Here is a 26,633-nt window from a genome sequence, read left to right on the forward strand (position 1 = left end):
CTTACCACATATTTTTCATGAAAATAGTTATCTCACCAGGAAGAAAATTGGTCATGGTTCTAACTAGTTTCTCAAACTGTTTTCCCAGGATCTCTGGAAAACTTAGAAGGAAAGAAGACATGCAACTTCAGGGTCAAAATTTCCACAATAGTGTTTGAAATTTGTTTTTTCATTTTGATGATAATCTTTTTAAAGATACCAGTTATAAAAGTTATCTTTTGTGGTATACATTTTATTTTTTAATTTTTTTAAATGTTTTTAATGTTTATTTATTTAGAGAGAGAGACAGACAGCGTGCAAGCAGGGGAGGGGCAGAGAGGGAAGGAGGGAGACACAGAATCCAAAGCAGGCTCCAGGCTCTGAGCTGCCCGCAGGCTTGAACTCACAAACCATGAGATCATGACCTGAGCCGAAGTCAGATGCTTAACTGACTGAACCACCCAGGTGCCCCACTGTGGTATACATTTTAAAGAAAAATATGTTTCCATAGGTTTAGAGGTCTGCAAGAAGTTTATTTTTTACCCCTCTTTTAAAAGGGGTCTATACCATGACTCAGGTTTGAGACTAGCTTTGGTTAAGGAAATGAACAAATTGGTTCCTACTATGTAACAGAGCAGCAGAAACTGAAGAGAGAACAAAGACACATGATGGGAACTTTCAAAGGAAAGTTGCACTCAAGAAAGTTAAACAAGGAAGGCTTTATTTAAGACTGTTATAACAGGGATCATTACTATTGCAATAAGGTAGAGAAATTGAACTCAGTGTAGGGGAAACAACAGAGGGAAGAATTATTAAGCTCTGTAGCACTGGAAAGTACTGGAGAGCATTAAGGGGGAAGTTGGTCAATGTGATTAGGCTATCTGGTTTGCTAACTGGCGCTTATTCTAGACTGATAACAAATTTAAATTCCGAACACCTAGCTCAGTACCTTGCACAGTGAAGAACACTCAATGCATTTTCTCATGGCAAATGTTAATTGCGCCTACTCTAGTCCCACCGTATACTAAGCATTAAGATAAGACAGTTTCTGTGCATTAGCAGGTGACAGTAAAGTGGGGAAAAGAAGCAAATAAACAGGTTTTCAATAATGCAGCCTGCTATAAGAGGACATAGAGGAATACATGTCCCTCTGATTTAATACCTATAGGGACTCTAGCTTATTGTGGTTGGTGCCATTCATTCATTCATTCACTCATTCAAAATACAGTTATTGATCACCTACTATGTATCAGACACACTTGTAGGTGTTGGGATTTAGCAGTGAACAAAACAGACAAGAGTTCATAGAGTTTATATTATGATGAGTGGGACCTACAATAAACAACCAAATATGTAAGGCAATGTCAGAATAATGGTAAATACAACAAAGAAATTAAAAAGTCTGGAAAGAAGAAAGAGAGTAACAGGAAAGCCCTACTTTAGGTAGGGGGTTTAGGGAAAACTTTTCATAAAGGCAAGTTGTGAGCAGATTTTAGAACGAAGTAAGGAAGCAAGTCATGCTAGTATGTGAAGAACAACACTTCAAGCTGAGAACAACAGCATATGCAAAGGTCCTGGGACAGGAGCATATTTGGCATGTGTCACAACATCAAGAAGGCCAGCATAACTGGAACAGAGGGAGCAGTAAGAAGACTAGAAGGAAATGAACTAGGAAAGTTGGCCAATGGCCAAATGATATAAAATCTTGTAAAAACCATGGTAAGGACTCTGGATTTTATTCTAAGCATGATAGGATGCCAATGGAAGATTTTGAGCAAGAAATCAATATGATACAATTTTACTGGATTTGCTCTGCACTTGGGGGGAGGGCTGGTGCATTAGATAGGCAAAGATGTCTGGCGATGGCTGACTGAGTTTACTCTGGAAAGATACATTAGAGCTAAGTAAATAAATTCAACTGGGTTTAGAGAGTAGAGAATGGAGTAGAAAATTGCAGCAGGCAGAGGCAGCAGCATGTGTAAGGTTTGGGGACAGGAGTGATGATAATATCTTAACTGGGCTGATTTACCCAGTAGACAGTACTAGACGCACTGTGCTAAAGGCCAGTGAGCTTTCAAAAGATGGCAAAAATGTTTGACACCAAAAAAAAAAAAACTTTTTTTTGTTGTTCTGAAATAGTAAAGGGGGAAATTTTTAAATTAAGTGAATCAATAATTATAGCAAAATATAGTTAAAAATAGAATGTAGACTCCACAAAAGTAGGAACTTACCTATTTTGTTCACCGAAGTATTTCAGGACCTAAAATAGAGACTAGTCTGTAGTAGCCACCTAATAAGTATTGAATGAATTAATGAAATTCATTCCATTTTATAAAATGAGGTATTATGTCAACCAGTCAACCACAACTCTGCTCAAATCCTAGTTTTTTGTAAGCTCCTTTTCATGTGGAACGTGGGTTTGCTGTAATATGTCTGATAAGATGTAGATTTCCAAAAGGAATTATTTCCAGGCCTGTGTCTTTAAAAGAGTCTGTGTCCTGGAAATCAGCAAGTAGTTAGTATTGCATGAGCTGGTGGCATAGTAAGGAACAAATCTAGAGGCATCAGCAGGAGCCAGGCTGTGGAGGGCTTCGTAGTGCCATAATGAGAAGCATCAACTTCATCCTGGAGGGAATATGGAGCCATTAAAAGCATATTAGGAATGGAAGTCAGAGTCAAATGTTAAAACAGGCACTCTGGTTTTCACTCTGACAGTGGATTTGATTGAGATAAGACTAGTAATTGACTGGAGACAAGGTAAGAAGATGGTTGTCTCAATCTGAGGGTAAAATGAAGGTAGATTGATCTATAAGGTCATGACCCTGGGAATAATGAGAAGGGAACTGACTTAAGTCTATTAAGGAGATAATATTAGTTGGAATTGGTAACTAATTAGTTGTAGAAGTAGAAATAGGGAAGCGTTGTGAATGATTCTCAGGTTTGTAGCTGAGTCATTATAGATGGAAGGTAGTGCCTCTCCCAGAGAGGAGGAGTAACAGAGGATATGCTTATTAAATTAATTAATTGATTGATTAATGAAAAGATGTTTCTAGTCCCCCTCCAAAATTTACCATCAATTTTACCTTGGGTAAATTACTTAAATATCATTTCCCTTATCTGTAAAAAAAGGACAATTGTATCTACTCCACCTGCCTCATAGAGTTGGTTTGAAGAACAAATATAATATTTTCTAATATAAAAAAAATTTACATTTTACACATAAAAATATTACATAAGTTAGAAAGCATATTTTTAAGAAGGGGCCTTCTTGAACTCACCATAAATATATTTTTAAAAGAATATTACAGGGGCGCCTGGGTGGCTCAGTCGGTTAAGCGTCCGACTTCGGCTCAGGGCATGATCTCACGGTTTGTGAGTTCAAGCCCCGCATCGGGCTCTGTGCTGACACCTCAGAGCCTGGAGCTTGTTTCAGATTCTGTGTCTCCCTCTCTCTCTCTGACCCTCACCCGTTCGTGCTCTGTCTCTCTCTGTCTCAAAAAAAGTAAAATAAACGTTAAAAAAAATTTTTTTAAGTAAAAAAAATAAAAGAATATTACAAATGCTTTTTCATCAGTGTGCTTTTCCCCATCTTATCCGCAGCAACACTGTCATGCATTTTATGTTTAACATTTTGTTACTTAAAAAATAGTTTTCTTTATATATGCATATACTTCCAAACAAGTTATCACAAAGTTTTTCTTGTTCTTGAGCTTTATGCAAGTACGTCATCTAGACAAATGTACCTTGTTTTTATTCAGTAAATATTATGCCTTCATTATTATTACAGAAAATTTATATATAAAAGCAAGAAAAAACTAGAAACAATACAAATGTCTATCCACAAAATAATAAAATTATGTTAAATTCTCCCAGTGGAATATTATATAGCAGGAAAAAAATCATAGCTAAATATAGTAATAGAGAATATGTATTATTACCTTGAAAAATTGTAAGAAGGTATGCAAATATAATAATGCTTTTATGAATTTTATATAGTTAAAAATAAAAGTTTCTAAGGAAAGTCTATCCTATTACAACAACACCTGATAAGAAGTTAAATCACATTTGATAAGAATTTAGCAATTAAGAACCAAGCAGGAGATTGTTCATTGAGAAGATAGATGCTTTCTTTTGAGCTTTTGTTTTTACCTTTATGTTCTCCTACTTAGAGGTGCTCAGTGATCACCACCACTAACTGCCAGGAATGCCTGCTTTCTTGAACTCTAAGGCCTAAGCATGTATTAAGAAATATTTTTTGTCTGTAACAGGGTTTAGGAACTAGCCAATCTGTTTATTTTGTCCCATTCAGACAAAGGCCAACTTTATTAAAACTAAAACATTACCTGACTCAAATCATGGAAGACTTAGTATTTTATTTCAATAAGGGAGGCTTCTCTATTTCTGAGGGCTTTTTTAAACATCAAGAATTTTCATATGCCCTAAATTGGATTCAGAGCTGTAGAACTTATTTTTTAAGCTCTATGAATAGATCTAAGTGTTGTAGTGCTAGATAATAAATCCTATAGAATCAAGTTATTAAAAATATAAACGTCTATGGCTAGGAATTATTCTATTTGACTTATATCTTTCCTTCCTGTATCCTCAGTATTTAAGGAGTACAATAGTGATTCCGAAAATGTGCCAATCCAAGTCAACGCAGCTTTGCTTCAACCCATATCCATTATAAAAAGGTAAAGTTTTGATTTTTGGCAGGAAGGCAAAGGAGGAAGTCTTGTTTATGCTTCCATCTCAGTACGAGCAGTATATTCCTCATCTAAGACATAATTTTCAGTTTACTACTACTACAACACTGCTTCATTTGTCATCTCTGTATCTATCTATACATACATCTATGTAATACATACAATTATCATGTATCACATTATGATTACAATTATCATGGCTCATTTAAGTAAATATTTTCTTTATTCTGGTAATAGTTGATACATTTATAATTTATTCTGTGTCTAAGTGCTTGACTGTTAAAGCCTGCAGCCTGTTAGGTGAGGACTTATATCCACATTTTGCAGATGAAGAAATTGAGACCCAGTGAGTTAAGTAGTAAGATCAAGATCACACTGTTCCTACGTATTATACCTAGGGTTCAAACCCACATGTCTGGCTCCAGGGTCCATGCTCTCAACCTTACCCTATATTGCCTTTTACTAAACACCTATATGAAATGAAGCCATTTAAAATGTCGGTATAGAGTTAGGCTAGCAACCCAACCCAAAGATGTTTCGAATTTGCTTAGTAGCTACTTTGAAAATTAATCTTTGAAGTCTTTTTGCCTTCATCAACTGGGTATAATTTTTTCCCCCATTAGTACTGCCATTGAGGCTATGACCTCTTCCAGGTGAAGACTACTCTTAACTATTTCTACTCTCCTGAACATTGTTGAAAAGATACATAAGAGTGACTGATGCAATTAATTGGCAAATTAAAAGAAAGTTTTGGTAACTGGGTGCTTCTGATTGAAATTTTGCTCTTGAGAAACAGTAACATATTTTGGTCTGCATTAATCAAATGAACAGCCTGTATTAATCTATTTCATTGGGTAAAAAAAAAGTTGATCACTAATTTAATTAGCTTAGCCTATCATTTGTGCCCTTTGGTCATAAACTATCAGAGATTATTCCTGTGATTATTTTAACAAGGCCTTTGAAATTTGAGTACATAGCATTCTCATGACACTATAGTGTTGTCTAAAGGTGCAAGCACAAAATTTTATTCAAATATGAACATTTTGAGCAAATACTGCAGTGTATTAAATTGTTTCAATACACTTAAAAATCTAACTAAATTACTAATTCCTATTGAAAACCAGTTTACTTGTGATGAGCACTGGGTGTTGTACGTAAGCGATGAATCACCAAATTCTACGCCTGAAACTAATATTACCACTGTGTGTTAACTAACCAGAATTTAAATAAACACTTGAAAACCAGTTTAAAGGGTACAAAGTTTTCAAATGAAGAAACGTTTAAAACATTTGCTACTGTGTACAAAAAAACCTTAGCATTGGTGAAATATAGTCAACGTTTAATTCTCAAATTATTTTAATGGAGAGAAATATGAGACAATCATTTGTGTGTTTCCTGTTTATTACCCGGCACTTACAGATATAAAACATATGTAAGAGACGTAAGTCAGGCTCCTAACCCTCCAATCTCTGTGTAACAAGGTTGGGCCACTTATCACAATGGTTCTGTTCATTCAGTTAATATTTATGGACCACCCATTCTATAAAAGGCACTATACTAAATGCTCTGTAATCACATACTGCATGCATATGATATTTTAAAGTGCTTCCAACATTCACAAGTATTGTCATGTTTTGAGTTATGAGGTACAGTTGGCAACATTGGTGTCCTTCTTATCTGATTACAAATGTAGAAACTGAGGCCCAGCAAGGTTAATTATACTACCCAAAGTCACAGAAGTGGTGAGGAAACAGGCTACAGAAGCAGTAATGGTAATAAAAAGGAGAGGGAATAGAAATAGCCCATCAAATGGTTCTGCTTCATAAAAGTCTTTATTTGAAAGCAGTGTTAAATGGTGTGGTCATACACGGAATACAGACCAAACTCACTTTTATCATTAAGGGTTAAGATTTTTTTGATTGATACAGACCACGTTCCAATAATAATACTGTTTTTAAATATAGTTGGTATATTCTTATATCATACTTTTCTCTCTTCTTGCTTAAACTTAATTGAAAAAACAAGCTTCAAAAAGGCACCCTAAGAATAAATAGGGTATGTAATGAGCAACCATTATACATGATTTCTTCACTCATGTGGAACTCCTATAACCCACTAATGAGTTCACCACTTGTGAGGTACTAAGGCCTTTTGTTTCAACTAGGTTAATCATATTTTATGACCAACCATTATGTCTCTTCTATTCATGTATACTACTATTTCATCACTAGGTACAGTATTCATACTTTATGGTCCAATTTATTATTTGGCTGCATCTGAAAACCGAGTCTATATGAATATTTTATTTGATATGCAAAATACACTAAAGTTACTGTTACCTTTATAAACATATTATAAATTGTATAAAAAGGCATATTTTATTTATTTATTTTTTAATGTTTATTTATTTTTGGAGGTGACAGAGACAGAGTGTGAGCAGGGGAGGGTCAGAGAGAGAGGGAGACACAAAATCCGAGGCAGGATCCGGGCTCTGAGCTGTCAGCACAGAGCCCGATGCGGGGCTCAAACTCACAAGCTGTGAGATCATGACCTAAGTTAAGTCAGATGCTTAACTGACTGAGCCACCCAGGTGCCCCTAAAAAGGCGTATTTTAGAAAAATAAGAAAATTGAATAGGGAGTTTCTAAGCTTTCCCATCCTCGATGTCAGCATACTAAGCATGCAGAAATTTATTTGGCTCAGTGTTGATGGTAATAATGTCTACTATTTATTGGGTACCTTCTCTGTTCCTTACTCTTTATGTATACATTTATATATTCATTATTTCACCTAACTGAATCTTTAAGTTGGACATATTACAATAATTATCTTGATCTCACAGCTGAGGAAAGTGACGTTCAGCAAGGGTAAGTAACTTTTCCATGTCAGAAGGCCAATCCATCCTAACACATTGTCTGCTACATCATAGCTTTTCCCTACCCCCAGTCCTTCCATCCTTTCAGACCAAAAAGCTGATGTTCTGTTTTAATTCGTACTCCATCATCTCTGCAGCTCATTTATTTAGTTATTTATTCAACATATATTTATTGAATACTTACTACAATCCAGGCGTAGTTTTAGGAACTGAGGACACAAAGTTAACAAGACAAAGTCTCTGCTCTCAAGCGCTTAGAGACTCAGGGCAAAAGCAGGCAATAGGATATAAATAAACAAGATAATTTCAGAAAGTGATAAGTGCTGGGAAGATAAATAGAGTGAAGAGATAGAGAATCCAGGAAGGGGGGCTGGTGCGAGTGGAGAGTGTCTATTTTAAATTGGAAGACCTTTCTGAGGAAGTGACATCTGAGCTGGGCCATGAATGATGTGAAAAGACACCAGGTGATCTGGGGCTGGGTATTCCCAGCAGAGAGAGCACTAAGTGCAAAGGCCTAAGGCAAGAGCAAGTTTAGCATGTTCAAGAAATAGCTAGAATGCCAATGTGGCTGAAACTTAGTGAGCTGAGAAGAAAGTGGTAGTATGAGATGGGGCTGAAGAAACAAACAAACGCCCGATCCTGTAGAGCCTTACGGGTCCTGGTAAAGAGTTTGAATTTATTTTAAGGGCTGTACGAGGCCACTGAGGTATGTGGAAATGTCCTAGCCTTATCACTGCCAGTTTAGCTCTTGTTTACCTCTAGCCACCTTCCATTATCTTATTGTGATGAAGCAGCTGCCTCAACTATCAATCACCCTCTTAGAATCTCTTCTGTCTCCTGTGAGTTTACCTGACAAATTTCACCTTTTGGTACTGATGCCAGAGTCACATTAACTTAGTGCACACTTTGGATGCCTTGGAACTGCCCTGAGCATGCTCTACCATTCACTAAAATTATCTTTACTTTCTCTGACCCAATGCTGATAGTCCCAGCTAGATATCAGAGAAACATCAAGGGGGTGAAGGTAGAGATAATTCTCTTTAAAGTGTGGCAATCTGACATCACTTTACTAAGCTCTGTAAGAAATGTTCACATTTTTAAAAGAAATTCATATGAACCCAAATGAGCTTTTAATCCATAGAATGTCAAGTCATTTTAATAAAGTGACTTGGGAATCACCACATATACAGGTGTAGCCAGGATTAGTTCTTCTAAATTAATTCTGCTTTTCAAAGTTCTATGACTTTCTTACCTCTGACCAGTACTTTAAAACTCCAACATTTTTCCTACACTTACTCTCTTGACAGTGGTATTGGGGAGGAAGAAACCAATGGGAGAAGGGTATGAGGATGACTCAGAGGCAACTTTTTTTTTTTTTTTTAAAGAGAGAAACAGAGCATGCGTGAGTTGGGGAGAGGGGCAGGAGAGAGAGAGAGAAAATCTTAATCAGGCTGCACACTCAGTGTGGATCCCAATGAGGGGCCGGATCCCATGACCTGGGATCATGACCTGAGCTGAAATCAAGAATCAGATGCTCCACTGACTGAGCCACCCAGCTGCCCCAGAGGAAACTATTTTTACGTGAAAATTAGTTTTAAGTTAAGGATTTGTACTATAGGTATATGCACATAAGTATATACTTATGCTAAGTAGATATACAAACCATTTCTAGAGAGAATTAATTCTAATATATAATAAAAGCATTGATATTAATTAAAGTTTGCTTCCCAAGTTTGTTAATAAAAATGATTCCAAATGATTTCTGTGGTTTTGAAAAGTAGTTATAATATTTCTCTAGTATATTGCCCATAATTCAATCAAACTGGTTAAGGGAAAGCGATTGCTTTATTACACATGTATTTGAATGTAGTGGCCTAGTAATTACTTTATATTTTTATGTAAAGACGATCCTGTAGAAATTTTCATACATGTGAGATCTCAGAAGTTTAATTTCTCCTATACCTAACCTTAGCAAGCAGGTTCAGTGACATGGAAATCAAGAAAGAGAAAGACATAGGACCCAAGAGAAGTGGATGCAGCCCCAGAGAACAGTGAAATGAGAAACAGAGAATGAGACAGTGAAATGAGAGCACTGCTAGGCAACAAACCTGGAAAGCAGTTAGTCCTATGGTAGCAGGAAAACTGGAAAGAAATTTTTGGGGAAAACGTTATCTGATAGAATTTTTGATATGACAGAGCATTTGAAAAAAATGTATACAACAAAGACAGGTAGTGTAAGAAAAGGGAAATGCAAAAAGTAACACCATGAAAACCAAAAAGTAAAACAATAAATGAAAAGAAATGGAACTAGAAGACTTGGCTCTATAGTGCACAATATTTGCAGACTAAATGCTGTAAATATTCTTCATTGATTTAATTAAAACATCTACATGGTTATTTAGAAGAATGAGCGAGGGAAGGCATTAGGGTCACACATCGGTTAAACTCTCATCAGTCTTCTCAGGAATTGAATAGATGTCTCAAAAAGATAAATCAAGAATGGTCTGTGTGTTAATAGAGATGAAGTATGCTATCTCCACTGTTAGAAACAGTTAAGAGTTAAAAGTGCTTCTAACTCTCAAGGTTATTATCACTAGACTCCTGTCTCCTGCAATGTCTTCTGAAGTATATGACTTGAGTCTGTCCTGCAGTGTATCTTTATGGCATTTCTGATGTCCTTCCCATTTGAAGAACTTTAAAGAATCACTGATCTACAGTCTTATTGCCATATTGTCTCATTCATTCAAGAAATATACTGAATGCCTGCTATATATATATTAGTTACTACAGTATGTACTAAAACTATGAAGCAGTAAACTTAATACTGAGAGATTGTATTCCTTTAATTAATTCTACCTTAATTGTAGTACATATCGAAGAAAACAAGCAGAAATACAGTTTGTGGCATTTAGGGAACAGGTTCAAAGGTGCCTTTTTTTTTTTTTTTTTTTGAACCTGACCTATGTGTATGTATGTATTTGACAAAAAAAGCAAACCAAAAGAAGCAGAGATAAACAAATAAAAATATTATACTTCCTACTTCTTTCTTATTAAGCATTATTAGAAAGTTTGTAGCCTAGGGACCACAGTTTTAGTTACTTTCTTTATTTCTGCCAGTTACTCTCTTCAGTCATCACATATGCTGTTCATAAGAAAGAACTTACTAACAGAGTAAATTGTTAGAAAACAGTCTTGCTGATATTTCTAAAATGCAGTTTGGATCACATTAGCCGTCTGTTTAAAATGTCCAAAATTTCCACTTTGCCCTCAAGATAAAATCTAAGTGGTTCTTTCTCTGTATCTTATCCTCCCCTTCCCTTCTCTTTCTTTCCCTTCCTTTCCTAAACTAGTCAGTGACAAAGCCATCTGGTGAGGCAGAGTATGACAGGCATAGAGGTTGCTCAGAGTGAAGAGTCAAAGCCCAAGCAGAGTGAGTAAGACATCTGCACAGACGTGGGGACAATCTGGTATTGAGTGCCTGAGTCTGATAAGGGTGAGATCTCTCTCAGGTAACAAGGTCCAAGTAGAGTGAGGAGAGCATCCACACAGAAAGGGAAATGTAAATTATAGATTAGTTATATACAGGAGGATTGATCAAACAAGTAAAAGATATTAAGGAAAATAGGAGTCGATTTTCCCAGTGTTTGAGAGGGGAGTTCCACATACACAAAGAGATGCAACTAGAATGAATCCAGTGGCACTGTATTATAATTGCAGGTGTGAAGTCTGGTTATGTATTGATGCATTTACATCCCAAAATGCAGTGGTTTGAAACACAATGATCATTTTGTTATTTCTCATGGTTTCTGTGTCTCAGGACCTTGAGAAAAGCACATTGAGAGAGTTTATCCCTGGGGATTCAGATGGGAAGACTTGAAATATGGGCCTTACTTGGCACCTGGGGGCTAAAATCATCCAAAGACTCGCTCCAATGTCTAGAGTTCCATGCTGGCTCTTAGCTGGGGTCTCTACTGAGGCTATTGCTGGAATGTGTACACCTGCCCTTTCTTTGTGGCTCTCTGCTTTTTAAAAGGATGATTCCTGGGTTCCAAAAGGACCAGAAAGAAGCTGTATAATCTTTTAAGACCTATATTGAAAGTCCCTTAGTCTCATTTCTGTCATAGTCACAAGTGTTAGCTTAGGATGCTATAGCAAAATACCAAAGACTAGATGGCTTAAAAAACCAAAGTTTAGTTTATTTTCTGACAGCTTTAGAAGCTGGAAGATCAGATCAGGATGCCAGCATAGTTGGGTTCTGTTAAGATAGCTGCCTTCTCTCTATGTTCTTACATGGCAGAGAGAGATAGAGAGCAAGCTATCTGGAGTATCTTCATATAAGGGAACTAACTGCATGATGAGTGCCTTACCTTCAAGACCTCATTGTAACCTAACTAACTCCCAAAGGCCCCGTTACAAATACCATAACACAGAGGGGCTAGCAGAACATATGAATTTGAGGGGACACAATTCAGTGCACTGAACTCCAATTCAAGGTAGGAGACAGGCATAGGTCTCATTTTCACATGGGAGAAGCATTAACTTTATATTGTAAAATAATTACGTAGTTCATATGGTATAGGAGACCTTGTCATGGCCATCTTGGAAGATGAAATCTGCCAACTTATATGTACATGTATACACACATATACATATATGCACATACATATATGCGTATATGCATATTCCCTAATTCTGTCTAATGAGAGGCCCGAAGAGAATAACTGTGCCCTACTCAACAGCATTGAGTACATCTAGAAACCAAATCTTGACTTGCAAATATCACTCTTCATTCATTATAGGGAACTGGGGATCCTTGGGGAAATAGCTGATTCAAGAGCTAAGGAAAGAACAAGATGATTTTAGAACCAGTTGTTGTGACAGAAATCAAAAGAATGATGAAAGATGCCAAAAGGATACAGGGATCAGCTTAAAGGAGCTCAGTTGGCCAACTCTGGAACCATTTGGACATCAAAAAATATAATGAAAGTAACTGATTATATAACCCATTGGATTAAATATAAAACCTTTAGTGAGGAATGGGATATGTACATAGTTTCAAATTACCTCTTCGTGCAAATATGATTTACAAAACTAGAAAAGGAATTTCACAGTGAGGAAGTCTGACACACACCGTCTTAATTAAGTGATTAAAGTGATCATCATTAAAGGGACAAATTAAAATTTCATACCACCTATTAGGAGGCAATGAGAAAAGTGTGGCCCCCTCTTCTGTGATATTCCTGCTGAAGATGCATCACTTGAATCAAATCATGACAGAAAGCTAGCCTATTACAGTGTCAAAGTCAAGGAAAGACTGAAGAACCGTTTCCGACTGAAGAGGACCAGGAAAACTGGATGCAACATGTGGTGCTGAACTGCATGTGTTGCTGTAAACAGCACTACCAAGACCATGAGAACAGTTTAATGGAGTCTGAAAACTACATTACAGTCCTGTATCAATGTTGATTGTTTAATTTTGAGATTGTATTATGGTTAGGTTGGAAAATATATATCTATGCATTTAATTTTTTTTTTCCAGAAAGACATAGCGAGCATGAGTGGGGGAGAGGCAGAAAGAGGGGGAGAGAGAGAATCCCAAGCAGGATCCATACTGTCAGCACAGAGCCTGACATGAGGCTCCATCCCATGAACCATGAGATCATGACCTGAGCCAAAATCAAGAATCGGTCGCTCAACCAATGGGGCCACCCAGGCGCCCCGGAAAAGTGTTTTTATTTGTAGGAGATGCAGAGTAAAGAACTCACAAAGGGTGTCACATCAGCAATGTTCTCTCAGGTAGTTTGGAAAAAAAAAGTTTGTTGTTGCTATTGTTCTTTACTTGTGCTTTTTTGTAAATGGGAGATTGTTCCAAATTATATTTTTAGAAATGACACAAAGCTTAGTACACATTCAAATTAGTTAGCATCTTATCCACAAACCTTCCAGTTTTGTGTGTTACCTTATATCTTCCCACTTCCCTGAAATAACCACATGCTTTAGTTCCAGAGCTGGTCAAGCCTCCTTCTCATCCTTTTATAGGAATACTGATACCTTTCTCTTCTCTCTCCTAGAAAATTTTTCGTTATTCTTTATGACCCACTGAAATGCTCTCTCTGTGGAACCTTTTCAACTCTTTTGAACACAGTTATCTAGGCTCTCTATTCCCATCAACTTTACACATTACTCTGTGGGTATTGTCTGTAATACAATACCTGTTATGAAGGAAAGGCCTGCAATATATTCATCTTCCCATTCCCAGGACTTCTCACAATCCCTAGAACATAGAAGCAGCTCAATATACTGTATTGAATGAGTGAACACTAAATTAATGGATAAGGTGTTGGAACTGGTTGTTAATATTGTGTTTCAAAAGGAGTTCTAACACTTAATCTTATATATCACATAAGCTTGTGAACATATGATCTTTGGGGGAGTTGTAGTAGTCCTGTTATATATGTGTTACATTATATATCTTTTCAGATTATTATTTTTGAATAGAATGGAAGTAAAGAGAGGGAGAGAGAGAGAGAACAGGGAGGGAGGGAGAGAGGAAAGAAGAAAGAGAGAGAGATTAGAAGGGAGGGGAATAATTTTGAGTTTGGGAAATCCAGTGAATTAGTAAGACTTATCACCTCTAATATCTGGTTAGCACAGCTGCTTGGGCATAGTGGACAGTATACTTACGTTAGGGTAGACAAACCTGCATGTAACCTCTAATTCTGCCACTTTTCAGTTATGTCGTGTTGGGCAAATTAGTTAACTTTGATGATTCTCAGATACTTCATCTTTTAAATGAAAATAATACTGTGAACTTCATAGGTTCGTTGTGGTGATTAGAGGGAACATTTTATTTTATTATTTTATTTTTTTAATGTTTATTTTATTTATTTCTGAGACAGAGAGAGACAGAGCATGAATGGGGGAGGGGCAGAGAGAGAGGGGAGACACAGAATCCGAAGCAGGATCCAGGCTCTGAGCTGGCAGCACAGAGCCCGATGCGGGGCTCGAACTCACAGACCGCGAGATCATGACCTGAGCCGAAGCTGGACGCTCAACCGACTGAGCCACCCAGGCGCCCCTAGAGGGAACATTTTAAATAAAGAGTTTAGCATTATGCTGGGGATATTATGAGTCCTTAGCAGGTGGTAGCTCTTATTTTTATTATCCCTAAGTTTTGATGCTCCATATTCTCTAACTGATAAACTATCACCCTGTTGTACTTGATCAAGAAGTTAATACACTAGAATAAATATTTGAAAGTATGAAGCAGCAAAATCCTCCTTCTAAAATATCTCATAGTTTTATTTTTTATCTATAAAAGTGTTTATGATTACAGATTTTGCTTGCAGTTTGGTTATTTTCCTAGGCAGTTGTATTTCCGGGTGAGTTGTGTATGAGAATAGACAATTGGACATTTTGCACATGTAAAGCATCTTCTTTGGTTTTGACAAGATAAGAGGTATATTGTGCTTAGTTCTTGGGATCATTTTCTTACTTTCCAGACAAAAGGTTTTCTACTGCTAATCTGTCAGTCTTAAATCTCATGGGATATGCTCTCTTCAACCCTCCTCTCTCTTGTTTTTTGAGTAAATAATTATATGATGTGTTCTTCCTAATGCATACATTGCTTTAAATCAAAGCTCTCTACAAGAAAAATTTACATGGAAATGAATCACATAGTAAGTATTAATGGTGTTTTGAAATAATAAACAGCAGCTATAATGGCTTTTAGTCAAGTCAAACTAAAAAAATAAAATAAAATAAAGTAGGTTACTGAGTTCAGGCTGATGTTATTTTTCACATCACTTCTCTTAGACTTAGAAAATTCATGAGGAATAACAATAAAATCTCCCAAACTGGAGGCAACAAAAGATTTCAAAGAGTAAGCCCAAGATATCACACTTCTAACTTTAAGGTCATGGAGAGTGATAAACCTAAGCATAGAGATCCATTCAGGGTCTGCCTTTGCCTGTAACCCCCAGTGTTACATGTGAATTTCTATGGTGGCGATGTCCACATTCCTCACATGAATTGCTGAAGGAGTTTCTACATACCACCTCCTTCAGTATTCACTCTAAACAAGTCAACAATCACTATTCACTCTTTAAGTTTAAAGAACATTCTTTTTATGTGCGTTGAAAAGTGTTGTATAAAATTGGAAATTTCCAGGGTGTTGTTTATGTTCAAGGACAGATTTAAACAATGAGGAGACATCAGGCTTGGAAGAGTCTCTGAAAACAAAGACAACCTATATCCTGTATGAAGAGAAAAACATTAGTTGGAAAAGGCTGTGAGTTGATGCATCACTGAGCGCACATACACCAGTGTAATTATTACTAGTAAGTCCCTCTTCTCATGCTCTACACCTGTACTGCTGGGTCTTTGACAGTGCTCAAGAGCTACACTTTGCTCTGTGGATTGCAGAGGGCACCTAACAAGCCACCCATATTTTGGAAGCAGTGAGCTGGAGGATTAATGAGTTGCTTAGGCCCCCTCCTTTGAATGACTATTTATTGATTCTGACAGAGGCATAAGGAAGTGAATGATAGAGAGGAGAGTTGCATACCTCATCTGGCTCTCTGCCTTAATTTGTTTGTGAAAATGAATTAAGACTGATGGCAAATAAGACCGTGCAGGAAAGACAGGACACAGAAAACTATAATGGTCACAGAAAGGGAGAGGAGCGACTAAAAAAAAAAAAAATCCAGTTTTTAGCTGGGTGCTATTTTTATAGTCTAGGATTTTAGGCACACATAAGCTATTTTAATATCATGTGTATGAATACATTCACAAAGTTATATGCAGTTTACAGCCTTAAAAACAAGGTTTTCCTAACTTGCAGCACAGTAAGCTCGATTTCGTGTACCTGGGTCTGAAAAAAAATCAGATCGCGTTCTTTTAGTCACGTACATCATCACCAATAAAAGAGATTTCAGGTGTTCAACCACAATGGCACCCTTGTTAAAGATGCATGAAGTCAATGGAATAGACCCTATTTCTCTACCGCTGTAGAGGCTCTGGAGGTCTGTCAGTGATAAACATTTGTCTGTCACTTAAATGAGGCATAAATGACTCAGAAGAGAAGATATAATTAACATGCAGGGTGGGGGGGGGGTTGTTTGTTTGCCTTCTTGTTTGGTTTTGTTTTGTTTTTGATAAGGCATGCTATTAGCCAGACCAAAATTAAGGTTAAGAATGCAGTGCTGTTGGAACCCTCTCATTCTATGTGGTCTTTAGCTTCTCTTGTTGATGGGATAAAAATTAGAGTGAAAACTCCAGTCAGCTGGGCTTCTGTGTGGCTATACTCTTGTATTAGCTTCCTAGGGCAGTTGAAACACAGTACTACAAACCGGGTGGTTTAAATTAGCCAAAATTTATTGTCTCCTGGTTCTGGAGGCTAAAAGTCTGAAACGAAGGTACAGGCAGGGCCATCCTTCCTCTGAAATCTGTAGGGGAGAGTCTTCCTTGCCTCTTCTAGCAGCTGGCTGTTTGCCTGCAGTCTTTGGTGCTCCTTGGCATGTAGACACATCACTCTACTCTCTGCCTCTGCTGTCCCATCGCCATCTTTTACCTGAGTGTCACTGCCTCTGTATTCTCCTCTTCTCATAAGGACGCCAGTCATATTGTATTAAGGGCCATTCCACCCCAGTATGACCTCATCTTAACTGATTACCTCTGCAAAGACACTTCTAAATAAGGTCACATTCTGATGTACTAGAAGGTTAGAACTTCAGTATATGGTTTTGAAGGACATGATTGATTGATTTCCATGTGTATGTATGTATTTATTAAAGTTTATTTTGAGAGAACACACACACACACACACACGCTTGAGTGGAGGAGGGACAGAGAGAGGCGGGGAGAGAATCCTCAGCAGGCTCTGCACTGTCAGCTCGGAGCTCAACTTGAGGCTCAATGCCACCAACCACGAGATAATGACTTGAGCCAAAATCAAGAATCTGTCACTTAACTGACTGAGCTATCCAGGCGCCCCTGAAAGACACAGTTTAACCTATACAATTCTCAATTGTTTTTTCCCCTAGAACAAATATGTTTTGGATGATTTATTTACATGTAAGACAGTGAGAAGTACATCCCAGTGAGGAACAAAATTGTTAAGAGTACTTAAAGTTAGGTTGAATTTCACGGAGTCTCTTACCTTCAGTCTTATTACTACATTCTTCTCCCTTCAACAGATTTTAAAAATTTTAGAATGTTTGAAAAACAGAGTTTCCTAGTTTCTGATTTGCCTGATGAATTTTTTAAAATAAGTTTAAATTAATTATTCTCTTTTGCCAACTGCTAAAATTAATCTTCTGCAAAACTGCTAACAAATCAGCAAAGTTTCTATAAACCTCTCAATCTATCTATGATTCCAGTTCTCTTCAGACAGACCCCAACTCTGGTTATAAACCAAATGCCAACTATGTGCCAGGCTCTGGGCGGGACACTTTTCCTACAACTCTCCCTAAATCCCATTATGTTGGCATTATTCTTTCCATTTTACATATAAATGAACAAAGTAATTATAGTTATGTGAGGTCAGTCACTTCTTACAAAGTGTTAAATGCAGAAAACCCACCCTTTTGAATTCTCCCATGTCCATATAAATGGCTTGACTAACTTTTCCTCACTGACTTGGCTGGTTGTTTGGCATTATGTACAGACTGACCTGTTACTATTTAAACTTGGCCTCTGCTTATTACAGAGAGGGAAAAAAAATCACCCTGAATTTACCTTATGAAAGATATTTTCCACTAGTCTTTTTGAAGACTGGTAATTGTTTTTCTGCTTTTTTTAAATTAAAAGGGATATAATTTTATTTAATTGTAGAGCACAGACTCAACATTTGAACCCTTTATTAATATCACAATACAATGCATGTGTTTACCTGGTATAACCAATATTGAATTCAATGCAATCTACAAGCATTTTTTATTTTCATATTAATATGGCAACTTGATATTTTTAAGACAATATCCCTAGTACTGGTCAATTTACAGGAATGTGAGGCAATAATTGACTTTGTTCTAATGGTAAGATTAGCTTTTATTCACTGAAAGTTCCTTTCTTTTTTTTTTAAATGTTTATTTATTTTTGAGATGGAGAGAGCGTGCATGTGAGAGGAGGAGAGGGGGAGAGAGAGAAAGAGAGAGAGAATCCCAGCAAGCTGCACACTGTCAGTGCAGAGCCCAATGCCGGGCTCGAACTCACGAACCATGAAATCATGACCTGAGCCTAAATCAAGAGTCGGATGTTCAACCAACTGAGCCACCCAGGCGCCCCTCCTCCTTTCTTGACTCCCCATTCCAATCATCTCCATCTGTGATTTATCACTACACGGCAGCAAGAGAAGATTCTGTTAGTCCCTACCTGAAACGCATTACACATTAAATGAGACCCAAGCTCCTCCTCGTGGTTCATGAGATGCATCCTGGTCTGAACTCGTTTCCTTTGTGCTGCTGCTTGTTACTCTCCACCCTAACTCGCTTGGGGTTAATTTCTCATCAAGAGCTGGTTCTTTCCTTCCCCGGATCCTCCACTCGCACTGTTCCCTCTGCTTTTCCATGGCTGTTCCTCCTACTTATTCACGCCTCAGCTCATATTTGGAACATTTCTTCATGGATGCTGCCTTGTTTACTCTATCCATTAGATTGCCCCATGTCATTCTCCTTCATGTCACCTTCTGCTCTATTTATTTTCTTATGAGCACTAAACACCCTTCATTGTTTGTTTACCTGTTATTGCTAGGTCCCCCTCTAGACAGTTAAGCTCTGTGAATGCAAAGAATATATCTGTTTTGTTAACCACAGTACACTCAGTTTCTACCTCATTGCCTGGCACGTATTAGGTGTTCATTAAATATTTATGGAAAAAAATGAATAGGCATTTAATACTTGGTTTCCCCATGAAATCTTGGTACATTTTTAATAAGTTTGGTTTTGGCAGTCTGCTTACTATTATATGGAGGGAAATACCAAGGTATGGGATGTTTTGCTTTTATGTTTGCTTTTTGTTATGTATTTGAGTGACAACATTGATTTTAGGAGTTTTATAGCTAATTGGAAGCTCTTCTAAAGACAATATTCGACCATATTATACTTCCATCACTATATTCAAAGGGTAACAAAAATCATCATTGTCCTGTGTGTGCCTCATACTTGACATGGGTTAATTGGGAATATAAAAGACAAAGACAAACTTAATACTGACTTCCAAAGCACAAATTTAAAAATATATAACTATCCCTCCCAAAAAACAATATAAGACATTATGAAAAATGTTTAGCTATAAAAATTATTCATACCTCTCATAGGTTGCTGGGGAATTTTAATGTTTATATAAGTACTACAAATAATGACTCAATTATATATATGAAATGGTTGAATTGGTGGCTACTCTCTTTATTACCATCAGAGTATTAAAACTGCATTTGTTTAAACCATTAATGTGATACATTATTCTTTTAAAAAATTCCCCATGATAATTGTTGGCTCTTTTTCATATCTCTTCAGGACCCAGCCCATAATGATGTCAAATAGGCACTCCATACATATTAAACAAACGAGTAGTCATTAAATACATGCCATTAAATTGAGATCTGAACTATTCGTATCTGTTTTGTGACCTTTCCTAAACATTACCTTCACCCTGTAGTATAATGCCCAGAATTAGGGGGTTGGGGGCATGCTCCTCAACTTTGCCACTTATTGCCACTCAGCTACCTCTTTCTATAACGTTACTTATCTCAGTGGGAGCTCCTGAGACTGCATGTGCAATACTTCATACATCTTAAGCACCCAGTTAGCTGGTTACTGAAGCTAATTATCAGGCAGACTGTAGAACAGATGGCCATTTGTGATCTCTTCTAGCTCCTTAATCAAATAACTTCAAACACCTCTTAAAGGCCTATCTGGACACAGTCTTCTAGAAATTCTAGGTAATATGCATAAGGTAAATGTGTTCAAAATTAGCCCAAAATACCAAAATATATGCTTGATTTTTTCTATCTGTAACAAAATTTCCAATGTCAATGAGGCAATAATAACAAGTCTCATTGGAGTTACTGATACATGTTATGCTTTGGCATTAGCTAGCCATATTCTAATATGCAGTGGGTATCTTTCATCCACTTACACTGTACTTCTTTTCTTTAACTTTACCTGTAGGGGTCACTGGTGTCACAGGGCAATCTTCCTCTCTGTTGAGGTTTTGAAGGGTAATTACCTGCTGACAGGTAATGTATTAGAGGAATAAGGTAATATATTCTTACGATTTACTATTCAGTAAGGAATTCATTAACATAAAGATTATGACCTAGAATATACCCTTGGGAAACTTTCATGTTGATATGCTTTTATTTGGAAGGTGAGTCACTATGTTTGCTAGTGGAAAATAGTTGACAGAAACTTCATTTTTAACTTACTTCTTATCGGATATAATTATGGGGTTCAGTCAAATGACAATGAACCAAGAAAAAAAGTGAATCATTCATTTAAAATTTATTAAATAGATATATCCTTGAATATCATAAAAGGTATGATTGTCATAAGAAAAATGCATTATATAAACTTAGTTAATGAAAGTAGCTTTATACATTTTATTAGGTATGTTAGTAAATTCTAAATAGTAGCCTTCTTTTCATTCAGGTTGTTAATATAATAGAGACTATAAGAGATGCTTTGCATCAATTATTTAGTTATAAGAGTGCCAATAAACCTTAGCATCTGATAATCTAATACAAATTCAATTTTTGTATTCATATAACTATTTCTTTCATATATGGTATTTACCTAAGTATCAAATAAATAATCTTCAAATAATAATTTTTAATTGGTGAAAATGACCCAATTAGACTTATTGTTGATCTGATTCTTTTCTTTGAATAAATGTTAAGATATGGAGTTTAGAGACAAATTGGACTAAATCCAATCCATTTCCTTTTCTAAAACAAAAATTATGTCAGCCAGGGAGACACCGTCAATGTAGAAAGTCTCCATGCAACTGCTGACTGGGGAGAGTGATCATCCACAGGCAATCTTACCTCCGCTGTGTTGGTCAGAGAACAGTACAGGGAATTCATTGCTGGTGTGTTTGTTTTTTTTGTGGGGAATAAACTAATTAATGGGGCCAAAGAAATAAAGGAAGTTTGGTAATTTTCCACTAAAGTTTAGAGTAGCAATAAAATCAATTCAGAGAGCTTATTTTTAAGAAACTGATTTTTTTTTTTTAACTCAAAGCTGAAATTGGCAATGAGACCATCTCAAACCCATAAGATAATTGTGTGACTCCTTGATTGTTAGAACTGGATCCATCAGGTTTTTGCAAAATTAAAATGGGATTTTAAGAGTTAATTTTTTAATTCCTTGGAAATTTCTTCATAACCTTTCTCTATTTCACAATGAAAGGCAAACACTATCTTGAAGTTGAAATGCAAGTGAATTCTGGAAAAAAAATGTATTTGTACTAGAACTGCAAATGTTTGACAGAAATTGGAAAGTGGCTCTTTAAAAGAAACTCTCAGCAGGAGAGCCATAATTAGTTTTGAGGATTACTTCTAGTGGCTTCTCAGACCAACAGGACTTTGTTTGCCGTAGCATCTTAAGGTATCTAGGGGACATTTAGGCTTCAAATATCAAGGGAGATATATTTTACTGTAGTCCAAGGAGCAATTGAAAATATATGTGAAAGTCACAACAAAAGCTGCCAAGTAGAAGCCATTTAACTTTATATTTTTCACAATCTTAAAAATAATCTTTGTGTAACTGTCCCATACTGTATGGATTTGTATATTTATTTTTAGGAAAAAAAATCCTCTTCCACTCTTGTGGTATATATTCTGGTTTTGGAGATAAGATATAAAAATAGCACAATAAAAATTAATATGAATTTTTTAGTTTACATAGCAGGGATTAGGAAAACAAATCATCATTTTAATTTTATATATCAAATTTGTCTAAAAGCTGAATCTGGCAAATTTTTCAACTTACTGGAAAAGTACCATAATCAAAGTATAGAACTTCATACTGCCATTAATGAATTAAATAAGTAAATATTTTTTGAGCCTATGTGATATACCAATTTTTGTTTAGATATAAAAGTATAAAATGTGGTCTTTCAATTTACCACTAGTTGAGAAGAAATGCAAGTAAGGTAAAAGTAATGATCAAAATATAGTATCTATGTGCCAAATGAATGGAAATATTAAAAATAAGAATTTGCTAAGGAAAGATATTCATATCTGCCAACCACCGTCATGAACAAAAATTATTTGTGAGAGTTTTAAGCACAAAGTCAAGCACAGAAAGTCCATGACTTCTAGAAGCTGGTGATCATATATTTATTTTATAGATGAGGAAACAGAGGATCACAATTGTAAGGGACTTGCCCGGCGACACACACAGAAATCAGTGATAGAGTGTGCTGGTAGAATTATGAAGGCAAAATGAACTATGGCAACAAGCCTGAATTGGTTTTCATGCCTATAGTAATACCTCTGCCCTCCTGCCCTCCTCTTTATGCCTTGCTCCCAAAATAATCTTCCAGAAATGCCTTTGATCTATCACTGACTTGTTTAAAGACCTGTTCAAGTCTCCATGAAATCTAAACTTCAGGCTGCTTTCCTGCCTTTTTTTTTTTTTTTTTTTTTCCCTCACTGCCTTCCCTCCCTCTATGTAAACTAAACACAAACCAAGCTATTCTCCAAAAAACATTCTGAACGTTTTTAAAACATTCTGCCTTTGTGCATACTGTCTTTTCACCCTGTAACGCCTTCCCTCTTATCTCTTCAACTGCAAGCTTATCCATCCTATGTTCTGCTCAAAAAACCACCTCTGGGGCCTTCCTTAATCTTTTCCAGTTGGAATTAATCTCTCCCATACTAAGCCTATTATACCTCTGGGGTATATATCTATTGCTCCTACAAAAATTGCAAGTTCATTGAGGACTGAGACCTTCAATTTCTCATATTTGTATCATCTGCAGTACATTGAATAACTTACACATAGCCACAGAGAAGTAGCAATGACATAGCAGTTTATTAGTAATAATAATAAACATAATTAAAATATATAACTTATATTAGGCACTTACCCGGTGGCAGGCAGTAACCTAAGTGCTCTAGATGGAGTCAGAATTTGAAGCCAGGCAGTCGACTCCAGTATCCTTGTGTTTAGCCGTGTAGGTTCTGGAGTCAGCTGCTCTGGACTGAATCCTGATTCTACCACTTACTAACTGAGTGATCTCTCTGTGCCTTGGAGCCTCATCTATACAATGAAAATATTAATAGGGTCTACCTCGGGTTTTAAAATAGATTGAGTTAGATCATTTGCATTAAATATTTAGGGTAGTGCCTAGCACATAGCAGTGCTGATTAGTAGTTAACTCTATTTATTATAGTTTTTTTCTAAGTATTTATTGAGTTAAATTAATTCAACCCTCTTGGGTAACACTTCTTACTTTCTCACCTCCTATCAAAATTCTATTCTAGCTTTAAGGACCTGCCCATGAGCCAACTCCTCTGTGAAGTCCTTCCCAATGTCATCAAGATTATTCTTTCACAGTATGGTACTCTTCTAATCTTCTACTACATCTAACTATAACACCTGTTAGTTTCAGGAAATAATTAGGATCAGCTATGGTTAGCAATAATGTAAGAAATAGCTATGGAGTTACCAACTTTTTCTCATGATAACAGAGAAATGATTGTCTAACCTTTTGTGTTTTGACCCACCTAAACATGTAAAAACTGTTCTTGTGGTAGGCAGAATACTTTCAAAGACCTGAGTAGGAATATTTAAAACAAAAACTCTATACTTAGTCACAACTACAGCAGAATTCTAATTTATAAATTGGAAGGCACAACCTCTCAAGGTCTCCAGGTAGCGTTAACATATGAAAGATGAAGTGTTTACTCAATATGCTAGTAAAATCCCAATTTAATTCAATATTTTCCCATACAAGAATTGTTTTGGTATCTGAGGAACCATACTCAATTTTCTAGGTTATATCAAAGCATGTTTTTGATGAGGTAATACATAAAGATGTATTTTCCTATAATGAAAAGTAAATATATAGTAGGCATTTTCCCCGAATAAGATGAGAGGGATTTTACACTTGTCAGGACTTGATAGCTTGTTAGGTCAGCTATACACCATGATGTGGTTCAGGAGAGCAACACAAATAACCAGAGGAGTGGTTGCAATGTACTTTGTTATTGCTGTGTTTTGGTCATGCCTTTTGAAATTGAAACATGACAAGTAGTCTAAATTAGTCATTGACTAATGTGGTTTTTAGCACTAAAATAAGTTTTTATTTCTTTGTCTAGTTATTTAATGAGAATACAATAGGATTATTATATATTTTGGTAGCATCATACTTCAGTGAGATCATAGCAAACACTAACCAGTCCTAAAATCTTTTGAGATGATGTATCTCTCCCATACTAAGTATTTAAGTATATTTAAGTATCTGAGATCATCTTAAGGTAGAAAAGACTATCATTAAAATGCAGGTGGAAAAGAAAAAAGCTTAGAAATCCAGGTTGTCTCTCTCAGGCCTCTCAAAGAGATTATGATCTCTTCTACAGACCACTCTCAGTGTCTCTGCTACAAGCGTGGAGACTTTGAGAAAAATAATATCAACTACTTCAAATGCACGTACCAGCATTCCATAACAAAGGAGGTTCGATTCCATTAGTCATTTGAACATAGACCTTTCAAGCCCTAGGGAATTCTTGGATTACAATGAAACAAACATTTTAGCAAATGTCTCGGAACCTGTAATAACAAATCACTTCCTTCTCTTTAACATAATAATTTTCAAACATATTTTGAATTCCATAAAAGGATATGTGGTAGTATGATTTACAGATAAATCATAAATATTTTTGAAAATTCAATTTCACACAGTATCTCTGATCTAATTCTAAATTCTTTAATTTTGAAATTTCATTAAGTTTTTTAAATTTTAATTCCAGTACAAACATAAAATTCTAAATTCTTTTTGATTAATTTCTTAGCACTCATCGAAGAGAATAAAAGACAACATACTCAACCAAGATCTGTTGCTATTGACAAATCAAGCCTTCTAAACAAAGCCATTCTTAGGGCTAAACTATGCTATGAGATAATCATCATTATGATGATTTTGAACAGCTATGATAAACTATGCTATGAGATAAACATCATTAAAACAGAGACAGCCAGTACACATATTTTTCCTCTCCCTTTAATACTCTTTTTGGCTAATACACAGGACTGAATTTTTCTCCCACCAAGCCCCACTCCTGCCATTTCCTAGGACATGACACATACAATACTCAGATAAATACAAACAACATTTGATAATGTGACTCAAAGCATGTTCACAATTTGAACCCAACAATTGGAGTGGAGCTCCCTTTCTCATGAGAAAACAGACTAAAACCTAGAATGCAGGTTGAACAAGCTCCAGGTCCAAGAAGAATAAAGACATAGCCTTCCTGCTAAGAATAGCACAAAACAACCAACTGACTTTGCAGTTGACAGAATCTGCAATGTTTATATTACCCTCCAGCACAGAAGCCCCCAAATCTGATGATAAGATCAGCTGCATGTGAGGATCAAGAAGCCAGGTGAAAACAACCACAAATTAAGATCAAGACAGGGAGAAATAAACTCAGAAAAAGAAAGTGACAGTGAGCTTATAAACAAAAATTCTAAAGCACATAAAGAAACCAAATACCAAATAAAGCTAACCTAATCAAGAATTGGCATATTCATTCCAAGCTAAATTTATTTTATGAAATTTTCCAATAAAGACCTTGAATATTTATGTTTATGATTCTCAAATTGGTAAATGGAAGAATATTTGTTTTTTTTTAAATGGCAAGGAATTATTTAAAAATACATTTAAAAAATTCTGGGCATGAGAGGGAAGAAATTCTATACATTTAAATAAAAACCATGGTTATTAAAATTTGAAAAATAATTTCTACATTAGAGTAGAAGAGAAAAACAGTGAACTGGAGGAATAATTTAAGGAATTCATTAAGAATGCAGTATAGAGGGGCACCGGGGTGGCTCAGTTGGTAAGCAT

The 26,633-nt window shown here is 36.1% G+C and overlaps 1 long non-coding RNA gene across 2 annotated transcripts in view; it reads right to left on the reverse strand.

The window, feature by feature from the left end:
* The window catches only part of LOC132679405 (uncharacterized), an 81,766-nt gene extending 57,832 nt beyond the window's left edge, over positions 1-23,934 (reverse strand). For both annotated transcript variants that reach the window (XR_013552978.1, XR_009610139.3), the window contains exon 1: positions 23,649-23,934. This is a non-coding gene — a long non-coding RNA (uncharacterized LOC132679405). The remainder of the gene's footprint in view (positions 1-23,648) is intronic.
* Between the last annotated feature and the right edge of the window lie 2,699 nt (positions 23,935-26,633).

Source organism: Panthera onca, chromosome A2 (assembly GCF_046562875.1).
Source record: "Panthera onca isolate mPanOnc1 chromosome A2, mPanOnc1 haplotype 2, whole genome shotgun sequence".
In the NCBI taxonomy this organism is placed as follows: Eukaryota; Metazoa; Chordata; class Mammalia; order Carnivora; family Felidae; genus Panthera; species Panthera onca.